Source organism: Gopherus flavomarginatus, chromosome 7, assembly GCF_025201925.1.
Source record: "Gopherus flavomarginatus isolate rGopFla2 chromosome 7, rGopFla2.mat.asm, whole genome shotgun sequence".
Lineage (NCBI taxonomy): Eukaryota > Metazoa > Chordata > Testudines > Testudinidae > Gopherus > Gopherus flavomarginatus.
In genome coordinates, this window is record NC_066623.1 from 46,192,702 (window position 1) to 46,206,139 (window position 13,438).

General features: G+C 51.0%; 2 non-coding genes across 2 annotated transcripts; both read left to right on the forward strand.

Moving 5' to 3' along the window:
- The first annotated feature begins 7,106 nt into the window (after positions 1 to 7,106).
- On the forward strand, positions 7,107 to 7,178 carry TRNAC-GCA (transfer RNA cysteine (anticodon GCA)). The gene has a single exon. It is a non-coding gene; the product is annotated as a tRNA-Cys (tRNA).
- Positions 7,179 to 10,819: 3,641 nt separating this feature from the next.
- Positions 10,820 to 10,892, forward strand: TRNAK-UUU (transfer RNA lysine (anticodon UUU)). Its single transcript has one exon. It is a non-coding gene; the product is annotated as a tRNA-Lys (tRNA).
- The last annotated feature ends 2,546 nt before the right edge of the window (positions 10,893 to 13,438 follow it).

Genomic DNA, 13,438 nt, shown 5'->3' on the forward strand with positions numbered 1-13,438 from the left:
TGTGTCGCCCTAGGAATCATGCCCCACATTTTGGGGACCACTGAACCCTACTTGCTAAGCAGGGACTAGTGATGCCAAAGCCCAGGGAAAGGGAGAACAAGTGTGGGGCCCCCAGCACTGGAACCATGCCCCCGCTTCTGTCTGTGGCTCCGCCCCCTTCCACACCTTCCACCCACGGCCCCATCCACTGTCACGTCTGTTCCACCCCTTTCCCCACTGGCCCCACCCTGTCACTCCTTTACCCCTGCCCCGCTGCGGCCCCGAGACCAGAGAAGCTCTGTGCCCCTGCTGCAGCCCTCGGGCTGTAGCATGGAGTGAGAGCTCCTCCAGCCCTGGGGCTGACATGGGGGAAACTTTTCCAGGTGGGCCAGAGCCCCTAGTCATGGGCCCCACTGCCCCCTTAGCGACAAAAGGTTTGGGGAGGCTGAGCCCCATCCCCCGAGCCTCCATTACGTGCTGCTCAGGCTACCACTGCTCAGTGTGTGGCCAGTCTCCCTGTGTTCTCTGCTGTTCGTGCTGGGGAGCCTGGCTGGCCTTAGGGGTGGGGCCCCCCAGCAGCTGCCCAGGGCTCCAGGGGGTCAAAGGGCACCGTGTGCCAGTGCAAAGGTGCTCACTGCTCTCCCCTGCCCCAGTGTTCCTCTATGGCCCCATAGAGGGTTGAGGGGAGCGAGGAGCAACACTATGTGCTCCATGCATCCTGGTCACTTTCCTCACCTGGGCTGTGCTGTGAGGGGAGCATCAGAAACCGCTGCTCTTTGCCCTCCCCTTATGCAGCCTGGCTGAGGAAAGTGACCTGGATGCAGGGAGCTCTGATGATGTCGCTTCTTGCCCCCCACCCCCGCAGCCCCTAGGGGTGCCCGGAGGAGCAGCGTTCCAGGGAGGAGCGGTCAGCAATGCCAGCTGCTCCATGCACACAGGTCACTGTCCCCAGGTGGGTGCAGGAGGGGGTGCAGGGGTTAGGGGTGAAGTGGGTGCAGCAAAGGGGCAGTGGCTGGTGCCACAGGAGGGGAGTGTGGGAGTTAAGGGCAAAGGGGACACAGCATAGGGGTTAGGGTACAGGAGGGGGCAGGAGTATGGGTGAAGGATGCGCAAGGGTTGGGAGTGCAGGAGCTGCGGGGAAAGGGGGAAGGGATCGTCCAGGGGAAGTGGGGAAGTGCCAAAGTACAAGTTTTGCCCAGGGCACCATTTCCCCTAACGCTGATCCTTGAGAACATTTCTTGCTGGGTGGGGGAGGGGAGAGAGATGAGGCGTTTTCTCTCTGTTTCGTTCCTCTCCATTTTCTGCTCCTTCCTTCAATTCCAGAAACCTCCCTTGTGCTTCAGACTGTGCAGTGACACCGTCCCCACCCCAGGCCTCTGGAGCCTTTGGAGCAGAAAGATCCCAGGAGCTGAGGAGGAATCCAGGGGTGAGTAGCTGGCAGGAAGGAATCCTAGCAGCTCTTCTGGGAGTGCAGGGGAGAAATGACGCCCCCTTCTCTAGATTCTCCCCATGGGGCTCTAGGGAGCAGGGAGCGTTGTGTGATAAATTCCATCCAACATCCCCCTTTGATCCAAGCCGAGGGACATCTCAGCTCTGCACGTTCCCCTTGGCAGCACCAAACAAGGGATGTTTTCTACTACCTAGGAGACCCAGCCAGGGACTGATGTGCTGGAGATGTGTTGGGAAAGGGACTCTCTGAATTCCCAAGGCAGGAAACGAACAATCTACAGCGACATTATTAACCACAAACACACTCTAACCATGCTCCAGCCAGTAGGGAAATGGGCAGGAATTCTTGCTGTTCAGCCATGGCCACATGTACAGAGCTGCACAGCAGTGAGTATGCTGGGGAAGCTGGTCTGAGCAAACAATTGGAAATGACCCTTCAGTGAGAACAGAACCAGAGTGTAGAAAGGCCCCTATGTTAAGTGGTTGTGGCTGAGGGCTTAGGGAGCTGGGGTATGACACCATAGGGGTCTTTCTGTGGAGGTTTGATTTTTGCCAGCTAGGAAAGGCTGGTGTGTGGTGTCTTCATGGCTGTACTTTCAGTGATGCAGGTTTCTCTATCCCATTGTTCCACGGGCATCCGACTAGATTGCCAGCTGCCTTTCAACTGCAGTGTGGAGACTATTTGTGTGCGGGGAGAGACAGTGTGTGTTGAGGTAGGTAAGACCGGATCATTATTATCCCTACTTGAAAGAGGGAGAAGCTAAGGCTGAGAAAGGAGAATTGACTTGTCTTAGGTCACACAGCCAGTCAGTGGCAGAGTAGGGAAAAGGACTCAAGAGCCCTGATTTTGAAACTAACCATCAGATCTTGAATTTCATACATGGAATGACCTGAGTAAAGTGCTCTCACATGAGCTCAAGATCAACAACAGTGCACAGTAATTATTCAGCAAGTATTTGAGGAGAACTGCAATGTTAGAGAGAATCACGAACTGCTCAGAGACCATTAATGCAGAGAAGCAGCAAAATTCATCAAACATATGACTGGTTATGACTTATTTACTTGGCCGTAAAAGAGAACAAAAAGGACCTGAGTCTCCTCCTTGTCAATAACCCCCTGCTCAGCCAATCAGGGTAGAGACTGAGGACGGGAGGCTGAGGGTTCTCACCAGAGGCCAAAGGACGGGCCAGGTCACTGGTGGGGATCACTGCCCGTGCACTATTTCAGCCCCACATTTTTGGGTGGACCTCCCAGAGTGGGAGCTACAGAGCACTCCCCTGCAACACACACACACACACACCCCCCTCACTCTTGGTGTTGGGAGGGGAACAGGTGAAAGGACAAAAGAAGCAAGAGACAAAGAGAAAGGAGGAAGGGATGGATGGAGGAAAAGGTGAAACAAAAAGGACAAACCCTAATGTCCCCAGTGATTCTAAGGGACAAAATCTTAGGTGTGGAATGAAATTCAGCCTCCTTAAGCTCGTGTTTTCCATGCCTAGAATTCAACTGTCACCAGATGGATCAGACTGAACAGGTTTCAAACCTCGAGGAGGCTCTTACCTTCTAAACAGGGATGGCTGTTTTCTAGTAAAATCAGGCAAAGGAAAGGAGAAAATTTGAAAGAAGTTCCTCCTGGCGCTCACGTCCGTGAACCCGAATACTCTCTCAGTCCTCAAAGAGAGACCTGGAGAAGGAGACTTGCGGAAGCAAAGCCACAGGGGTCCCTGAGGTTTCCCTGGCCCCTCGCCCCTCTCCTGCCTGGCTGATGTCAGCATCTCTCTGTGAGGTCATCACCTCCCCACCACCTTTGACCAATAGTCTGAGGTCCTGCAAAAGGCCTTTGTGATGTCACTGCCACACCCCTCCCTTCCTGTGCTAATGTTCTGCCCCTGGCCAGGCACTTTGGAGGTTTGAGCTACTCCCTGTGGATCACCCCACTCAAGGAGCGTTCGTTCTAGGAAGCAAGCCAGTAGTTTTGGACCATCTGCAAATTTTGTCACCTCACTGTTCAGCAGATCATTTATTAATATGTTGACTAGTCCTGGTCCCAGTACAGACACTACTAGATACCTGTTTCCATCCTGAAAACTGACCATTTATACCTACCCTTTGTTTCCTATCTTTTAACCAGTTATTGATCCACATGAGGACCTTCCGGAGGTGAAAGTAAGCCGGTATGTTAAGGTATGGGGTGCTGGCAAGAGCCAGTACACTGTGCCAGCCCAGCCCGTCTTCCCCAGGCTCGTGATTTAAAGGGTCCACGGCTCCCTGCTGCGGTCGGAGCCCCGGGACCTTTAAATCACCTCCCAAGCCCCCCTGCCAGAGCCCCGGGGAGCAAATCACTGCAGTGGATGCTGCTCTCTCCTGCTCTGTGAATACAGAGCAGGGGCAGCAGAAGCTTTCTTACAGTGGGGGGGCACTGTTATCCGAACTGTGGCACCCCCATGACACTCCTTCCTTAAGGACCCCCACTCACAGCACCTCTCTCCTCGAGGCCACACCCACAGAACTCCTCTTCCCCAAGACTGCACCCTTCCCCCCCCTCCATCATTAGTCCTACCAGCCAGCAAAGAGTGGTGGAGCCATGGCCCTCTAACCCCCCTGTTCCAGCACCCCTGACACAGAGCTAAGCAGGCAGCAGTGTGTACGTGTATGTGTGTGTGTGTGACAGAGAGTGCTGTGCTGTGCTGAGCTGAGCCAGTGAGAGAAGGGGGGCTGATGTCGGGGCTGTCCCCTGCCTCAGGACTGGTTGCTTCCAGCCGCTGTCTGAACTTAGAGACAGTGTGCCGACACACTCACTCTTCCGCAACACACACACTGTCTCTCCTCCCCACACACACACGCTCTCTGCCCCAGCACGCACATTGCAGTTGAAAAGCAGCTGGCAATCTAGTAGGATGCCTGTGGAACAATGGGATAGAAAACTGTATCATGTGATGCTGTACCAGCCCGTGAGGCATTGCAAACCCTTCCCAAAGCACCCTGCAGCCAGTTGCACAGTGGGATAGCTACCACAATGCACTGCTCTCTGTGGCCATCCAAGAGATGCTAGCATGGATGTGCTCTGGTGACACAGGATGGACATGCAACAGCTGTTCAATTAGAACACTTTAACTAAAGCCACATTACTCTTTCATGTAGATATAGCTTGAGTGAGACAAGACTCAGCTCCATCAAAACTGAAGAACCACAACTTCCTCCATAATTGGCAGGATTTGAATGTGCACAGGGAGACCCCAATGGATTTGTAGCCCATCGCCTTAACCACTCAGCCACAACTACTTGCTTGACATGTGGCTCTCACTGCACTCTAGTTCTGTTCTCACTGAGTGATCAATTCCAGTTGTTTCCTCAGACCAGCTTCAACAACACACACACTGCTGTGCCGTTGTGTAAGTGTGTCCATGGCTGAACAGCAAGAATTCCTGCTCCTTTCCCTTCTGGTTGGAGCATGAGGAGAGTGTGCTCGTGGTTAATGACGCTGCTGTAGCTTGTTGTCCATTTCCTGCCTTGATCATTCAGACAGTCCCCTTCCCGTCATATCCCCAGGGCTTTGCCAGGGGCTTGGTGGCTCCTTTCTTTCCTCACCCTGGAGTAAACTCAGCTTTTTATTCCATCCTTGATGTTTCAAGGAATAACAACAGATGACCAAAGAAAGAAGTAGACAGGGTGGGTCTCAGGGGAGGGGCAGAGAGGTGTGGGCGGTGGGCAGGTCAGGCCAGGGGGAGGGCCGAGAGATGTGGGTGGTGGGCAGGGCCGGCCTCAGGGGAGGGGTCAGAGAGGTGCAAGTGGTGGGCAGGGCTAGTCTTAGGGGAGGGGGCAGAGAGGTGTGAGCGATGGGCAGGGTGGGTCTCAGGGGAGGGGGCAGAGAGGTACGAGCAGTAGGCAGGGCAGGTCTCAGGGGAGGGGCAGATATGTGTGGGTGATGGGCAGGGTGAGTCTCGGGGGACAGGGCAGAGAGGAGTGAGCGATGGGCAGGGTGGGTCTCAGGGGAGGGGGCAGAGAGGTACGAGCAGTAGGCAGGGCAGGTCTCAGGGGAGGGGCAGAGATGTGTGGGTGGTGGGCAGGGTGAGTCTCGGGGGACAGGGCAGAGAGGAGTGGGTAGGGTGAGTCTCAGGGGAGGGGGCAGAGAGGTGTGGGCAGGGCAGGTCTCAGGGGAGGGGCAGAGATGTGTGGGTGGTGGGCAGGGTGAGTCTCGGGGGACAGGGCAGAGAGGAGTGGGTATGGTGAGTCTCAGGGGAGGGGGCAGAGAGGTGTGGGCAGGGGGGTCTCAGGGGAGGGGCAGAGATGTGTGGGTGGTGGGCAGGGTGAGTCTCGGGGGACAGGGCAGAGAGGAGTGGGTATGGTGAGTCTCAGGGGAGGGGGCAGAGAGGTGTGGGCAATGAGCAGGGTGAGTCTCAGGGGAGGAGGCAGAGAGGTGTGGGCAGGGCAGGTCTCAGGGGAGGGGGCAGAGAGGTGTGGGGAGGGGGGTCTCAGGGGAGGGCTCAGAGAGGTGTGGGCAATGAGCAGGGTGAGTCTCAGGGGAGGGGGCAGAGAGGTGTGGGCAGGGCAGGTCTCAGAGGAGGGCTCAGAGAGGTGTGGACAATGGGCAGGGTGAGTCTCGGGGGAGGGGACAGAGAGGTGTGGGCAATGAGCAGGGTGAGTCTCAGGAGAGGGGGCAGAGAGGTGTGGGCAATGAGCAGGGTGAGTCTCAGGGGAGGGGGAAGAGAGGTGTGGGCAGGGGGGTCTCAGGGGAGGGGGCAGAGAGGTGTGGGCAGCAGGCAGACCTTGGGGTAGGGGGTGGAGAGGCGCGAGGAGGCCTTTTGGGGAGGAGAGGAGCAAGCGAAAGGTGGACCAGCAGGCCTCAGCCAAAGAGGAAGAGCAGGGGTGGGAAGTGGCCAAATGGGAGTGAGGGCAGAGCACAGGTGGGGCCTCAGAGGGAGGAGACTGAAGGAAGGGGGTGGAGTGGGGGGACAGCACCTTGGTCTGGGCAGGGCTGCCCACAGGATTCAGGGGGCCTGGGGCAAAACAATTTCAGGGGCCCCTTCCATAAAAAAAAGTTGCAATACCATAGAATACTATATTCTCATGGGGGCCCCTGCAGGGCCTGGGGCAAATTGCCCCACCTGCCCCCCTTCTGGGCAGCCCTGCCCTCAGCCTCTTCTTGTAACTCCTCTGTCCCCTAATCATTTTTGTTGCCCTCCCCTAAACTCTCTCCAATTTGTTTCTGTAATGGGGGGGGGCGAGAAAACTGGACGCAATGCTCCAGATGTGGCCTCACCAGTGCTGAATGGAGGGGAATAATCACTTCCCTCCATCTGCTTGCAATGCTCCTACTAACCTAGCCCAATCTGACCAGTTCCCCATATTGAATGCAGACACAGCAATATTTGATCAATTGGTTCCTGTCCATTCAGAAGGTTATTTCCACCTATTTATAAATAATGAAGATGCTCTAAGTGGAGGGGAGAGAGCTGTTCCATCCGTGCAGTTAACCCATCTCCCCAAGAGGTGGTAGTTATGTCTAGGGGAAGCTATGCTGGTGTATGTGCAAGCTGTGGTGTCTACATGTATATATAAAGCTTAATCAAACCCCATTTTTAAAACCCCTGTGGTCTAAGAATAGAAAAGGAGCTCTCTGAGGCAGAGCCAGTCCTTCAAAATCCTTAAGATCACTGACTTGCCTTTGTAAATGTCATGGGGGTATAGCTCAGTGGTAGAGTGCTTGACTGCAGATCAAGTGGCCCTTGGTTCAAATCTAAGTGGTCCCTTATAAACATGTTTTTTCAATAGGTGATTCCATTTCCAGTATGTTCAGGAGCTCCACTAAATAGGGGTCCCTGAAATGAATAGACACACTCAATATTTTCCTGTGCAAATGAATAAAAACCTAGCAAACATGTCCCTCTGCTGAAATCAGTTCCAGTCCTCTAAGTGTCTAGGTTTGTTTTCATCAATTAAACAAAGGCACATGAAGACACATTTGCAGGTCCTTGGCCTCCATGGGCTACAATGTGCAGAAGAACAAGAACCACATCCACTTGGGAGGAATGGACTAGTTTCTATTACATTTGGTAAATAAGTTGCCACTGGGACTGAAAACTCTATTGGAGATGGACAGGAGCCTGTTACAAAAATAAAATAACCAAGATTTACCAAACTCCCTGTTACACATTCAAACCTCTCTTTGTGTGCACAGTATCAATTGGGGCTCTATCAAATGTTAACCATCCTGTAACACAGATCATTGTTCCTTGTAACTTTCAGGTGCATTCAAATGGCAGCTGTTTACAGGTCATGGGCTGCTAGTTCATGAGCAGGAGCAGAGTCTCTGTAAGTTTACCAACCATAGAGCTTGTTATGTCTGCATCTAAGTAAGTGCAGAGTTATTTCAATGGCTCCTACGCTGATATCTCCTGCCCCTTCTGGCTGGTTAATTGCACTATTTGGAACCTGTTCCTAAAATTGCACCCTTTCTGGGAGTGTCAAAACTGCCCAAGGAAACCCCATTGGGTTTCAAGGGCAGTTCAGGCAAGGAGGTGATGGGACAGCATGGGATCTTAGAGCTTCTCTATCATCGGGCCAGAGGGTGCTATTAGCATAACTGTGGGGTTCTGTTCCTGGCTGTGGGAGGAAAGGGGTGTGTAGTGGATTAGAGGTGGGGGCCTAGAAGTCAAAGAGAAAACATTTCCCTTTTCAGCTTCAATGCTCATTGAACCAGAACATGGCTTCTTAGGTTTCAGAAGAGCAGCTGTGTTAGTCTGTTTCCTCAAAAAGAACAGGAGTATGTGTAGCACCCTAGAGACTAACAAATTTCTTAGATTCTGTTGCCATCATGTGGCCATTTCATTTCACTTCTTATTATTAAAAGGCTTGAGTACTTCACACAGAAACATTATTTCCTCGGGAAAGACGGAGAAGTGGAAGCTGCATTGATTTAATCCTCTGAAAATTAAATAAGGATTAAAATTTTCCCCAGACAGCTCAGTCCCAACCGTTCTCCCTCACTGCTGCCAGTGAAGCTCAGTTCTGTCCCACGACCCCAAGAACTGCTGGGTGGAAGTCCTGGGTCTGATGTGCAGTAAGAAAGAAAAAAAAAGATAACGGATGTACCCTATCTCCTAGAACTGGAAGGAACCATTGAATCCAGCCCTTTCCTTCATTGGCCAAACTAGACAGTCTCTGCGTAAAAGAATAAATGGACACAAATCAGATGTCAAGAATTATAACATTCAAAAGCCAGTCAGAGAACACTTCAATCTCCCTGGTTACTCGATTACAAACCTAAAAGTCGCAATATTACAACAAAAAAACTTCAAAAACAGACTCCAACAAGAGACAGCTGAATTGGAATTAATTTGCAGACTGGATGCCATTAAATTAGGCTTGAATAAAGAGTGGGAGTGGATGGGTCATTACACAAAGTAAAACTATTTCCCCATGTTTATTTGCCCCCTACTGTTACTCACACCTTCCTGTCAACTGTTGGAAATGGACCATCCTATCAGTGCAAAAAGGATTTTTTTCTCCTGCTGATAATAGCTCACCTTAACTGATCATTCTTTTTATAGTGTGTATGACAACATCCATTTTTTCATGTTCTCTCTGTGTGTGTGTGTGTGTATATATATATATATATATATATATATATATATATATATATATATCCCCCTTCCTACTGTATTTTGCACTGCATGCATCCAGTGAAGTGGGTCTTAGCCCAGGAAAGCTTATGCTCAAATAAATTTGTTCATTTTCTAAGGTGCCACAAGTACTCTTCCTTCTTTTTCCAGATAAATTAATGGAGGTTAAGTCCATGAATGGCTATTAGCCAGGATGGGTAAGGAATGGTGTCCCTAGCCTCTGTTTGTCAGAGGGTGGTGATGGATGGCAGGAGAGAAATCACTTGATCATTACCTGTTAGGTTCAGTTCCTCTGGGGCACCTGGCATTGGCCACTGTTGGCAGATAGGATGTGGGGTTGGATGGACCTTTGGTCTGACCCAGTATGGCCATTCTTATGTTCTTAGGAAGGGAGGGGCAAAACCTTTCAACAGAGTTTCTGTAGTGTAGTGGTTATCATGTTTGCCTAACATGCAGAAAGTCTCTGGTTCAAAACCAGGCAGAAACATGAGGGCTTAATTTTCCTGGCTCCTACTGGCCTGTTCCTGCTGTTGTAGGAGCAGCAGTGATTTCTATGATCAAAAAGTCTGTTATACTTTCCCTGCTCCCACTTTTGTCTCCTCTCCCTCTCTGAATGCCAGTGAAGTGGCTTTTTCCGTCTCGCTCTCTCCTGGACTGCTCGAGGGATGAATGTTCTGGTTGAAGAGCAGAAGAGCTTCCAGGTAGACAAGGTGTCTGGGACTCTAATTAGGCAGCACTTACACACCCAGAGCATGGACACTGCCCAAGGTGGAGTGTGACCAACCAGATGCTGCCAAGTCATCTCTAGTTGCAGAACGTTAGGTGCAGGTCCTTAAAAGGAGAAGGGGCCATGTGCTCACAAGAGCACTCACAAGCTTGTACCTCCAGTGAATGCCCTTTGCCCAGACCATCTGGCCACTGGTTCTCTGCATTGTATTTCATTGTGCCTCAGGAAGACTTACCTTCATCGCACCGTCCATAGTTGCGCTGTGGGAGACTTACCTTGCAGAATCCTGACATCTCCAGTGCTGTGCCTGTCCTGGGAGCATGAGTATTATGTAAGTGTGAGTGTGACACTCCCCCTCTCTTCTTCTTTTGAGCCTAGCTGTCAGTATAATAAATGTGCTGCTTTCTGCCAAACTCTGGTGGGTCATTAGTCCTCCCTACACTAACTAGCTGGCCGAATTTTGGGTAACACCTGCGATAAACTCAACCCCAGCAGGATAGTGGGTGTTGAAATGAGCTGAGAAAAAGCCTTCGTTTCAGTATCTCCCATATGGTCCATGCTGGAGCTCTTTTTTGATTCTGGGACTGCATGGTCACCTGTGCTGATCGACGCTCCACATTGGGCAAACAGGAAATGAAATTCAAAAGTTCATGGGGCTTTTCCTGTCTACCTGGCCAGTGCATCCAAGTTCAGATTGCTGTCCAGAGTGGTCACAATGGTGCACTGTGGGATAGTGCCCAGAGGCCAATACCATTGAATTGCGGCCACACTAACCCTAATCCGACATGGCAATACCAATTTCAGTGCTACTCCCCTCGTCGGGGAGGAGTACAGATATTGGTATTAAGAGCCCTTTATATCGATATAAAGGGCTTTGTTGTGTAGATGGATGCAAGGTTAATGTGATTTAATGCTGCTAAATTCAATATAAACTCGCAGTGTTGACCAGGCCAGCGAGAGCAGCAGGTTTCCCCTATTGTTTCTTGCACTTGTTTTCTTCACTAGCTTTTCCTCTGCACCAAGTTACTTTTGTTCATTGTGAGCCTGGCTAGCTCAGTTGGTAGAGCATCAGACTTTTAATCTGAGTGTCCAGGGTTCAAGTCCCTGGTCAGGTGATAAACTATTCACCAAGGTCTTATAGTGTCTTTTGGGAGTCCTCTTTGTTACTTTTTCTCTTCAGGATTTTCCCTTTCCTCAGAAGGGCCTTTTTGTGTGTGGGTTTGAAGGGGCAACTTCCTGACAGCCCCTCTGTCCTTGCATCCTGGAAGAATAAAGGCCTCTGGGCATATAGCATGTTCCTTCCCTACACACATACAAACACAGAATATTCCTAAGGAATTACAATCATCTGCTGCCTTCCCCTGTACTGCTGGATCCCCAAACGAGGATGCTCTTCAGCCTAAACCCATGTCCCCTCTTTTCCCAGTGCCCCTCAATCCCAAACTTCAGTCCCTCCTATGCACACTGCTCCTCACTCCCAACCAGACCCTACTCCTCTTCCCGCTTCTCCTCCTCCTCTCCCCTACCCACAGCCCCCTCAATCCCAACCCACAGGCCCGTCCTCCTCACACTGCTCCTTAATCCCAACCCACAGCCCCCTCCTATTCCCAGTGCCCCTCAATCCGAGCCCACAGCTCCCTCCTTCCCTCCAGAAGCGGGTGCTTCAGACCCCCCTCAGGAAGATTTTCTTGCAAGGTTTCATGTATGAATCTGCATGTGGATTTTACAGTATGTTGGAAATATGTTGGGTTGCTTGCCGAAATGATCACTTTTGCCTGGTGTTGGATTCCCAGTCTCCTTGTTATTGGGGCAGGAGAAATAAAGGGTTGTTATCCTTGTTGTGTGAATTGAGGGCAGCACAACTGTAGTTGGCAGATCCCGACTGAGGGACTCGCTCTCAATTCAATAGCACTTGCTAGGCAGTGGACAGGGGTTCCAAAGCCAAGTGGGCTGGGGCCTGGGTCCTAATACTAAAATTTAGGTGTTAGACCAACTTTAGGATAGGGTGGCCGTGGAGGGATGAGTGAGTCCCTAGACAGCACACTGAGTGTGGTGCCTTCTTATTTTCCCCCTTTTCCACCCAGGATGGCAGGTGAAGTGTACAGAGGCACTTCTGGGTTTACACTGACTAAGGACAACAGCTGTGAGTAGGGTGCAGAGAGGGGATGGCTCATGTTAAAGGACTTTTGGTTGCTGGACTTACAAAACGTAGGGAGAAGGACACTGCCCAGCTTATTTGTGGGTGGGTCTTTTCCTCATGGTTTATGTTTATGTGTTGGGGCTCCTGACATGACCTCTGCTAACCCTGGGCTTACGTTGCAATGTAGACATACCCTGAGAGGGCATCTATATTGTGACAAAATCCCTGTGGCCTGTCTGGCCTGGATGATCTGATTTAGATTCCTGGGGCTCAGACTGGAGCCTATACTCAGAGACCCTCATCACTCGTAGGGTCTCGGAGGCTGGGCTCAAGCCCAAGTGTCTACACTGTAATTTTATAACCCTGCAGCACAAGCCCCAAAAGCCTCAATCAGCTGATCCAGTGTTTGAGAATAGTGACTTGGGTGTATTAATGGCAGTGCAGACATAATGCTAGGATATGTCCACACTGCAATGAAACACCCAGGTCTGTCCCATGCAAGCTCAGGCTCCCAGGGCTTGGACTGTGGGGTGGTAAATTTGCAGTGTAGACATCTTGGCTCAGGCTGAATACCGGGCTCTGGACCCCACAAGGTTGGGAGGGAGTTTAGCAAGCAAAAAAGGTAAAATGGCAGTGGAGTATTACCATGGACTCAATGGCATTTCTTCATTGGTCTGTCTGCTTTGAGGCAGGGACAATAACACGTCCTTCTTCATTCGTTATTTCAAAAGGCGGTTTAGGATTTTCATTCTCACACACGGTGCATAAAGCAGGACTCAATCCTCGGTGGAAACTAAATGAGCTTTTCACAGACTTTGGCAGCCACAATGAGCCATTTGGTGTGAGAGCCCAGACCTGCCCCTGCCCCAGGGAGATGGGGTCATCTGCAAGGAGCTTGGAACACTGACCTATCAGCTCTTAACTCCCAAACTTTCAGTAACTCTATTGTCAATGCCTGTGAGTGTAATTTAAACCATAAGAACAGCCATACTGGGGTGGACCAAAAGTCCATCTAGCTCTGTGTTTTGTCCTCTGACAGTAGCCAATACCAGGTGCCCCAAGAGTTACTCAACAAGGCATCACTGGGAGTTGAACCCAGGGTCTCCTGTTTACAAAACAGAGGTTTTAACCAGCTAAGCCATAGTAACTTCCTGTGGCTACAATACACTGTCTACTCACATCTGACTCCTTGCCATCCCCACTGGGGCTTGACAAGCTTTGCATGTGTTTGGATTCTGCAAAGCAGAGGAGCAGGTGAGGTTTTCCTTGCAGGTTGTGTGTGTGTGAATCTTTGGCCAGGTCTGTAGTACAAAGTTATTTCAGCATCATTATATTGCTCAGATGTGTGAAAAACACACAACGCTCCCTCGGTTGGCAGCTTGTGGCTGGTGTACATGCTGCAATGCCACGTCTGGTGACAAAACTGCCCTGTTTTGGTGACAAAATAAAACCACCTCAACAAGAGGCCTAGATGTGATGAACTAGGAATGTTCTTAATGTTTTCTCTGAATTCTGTGTTGG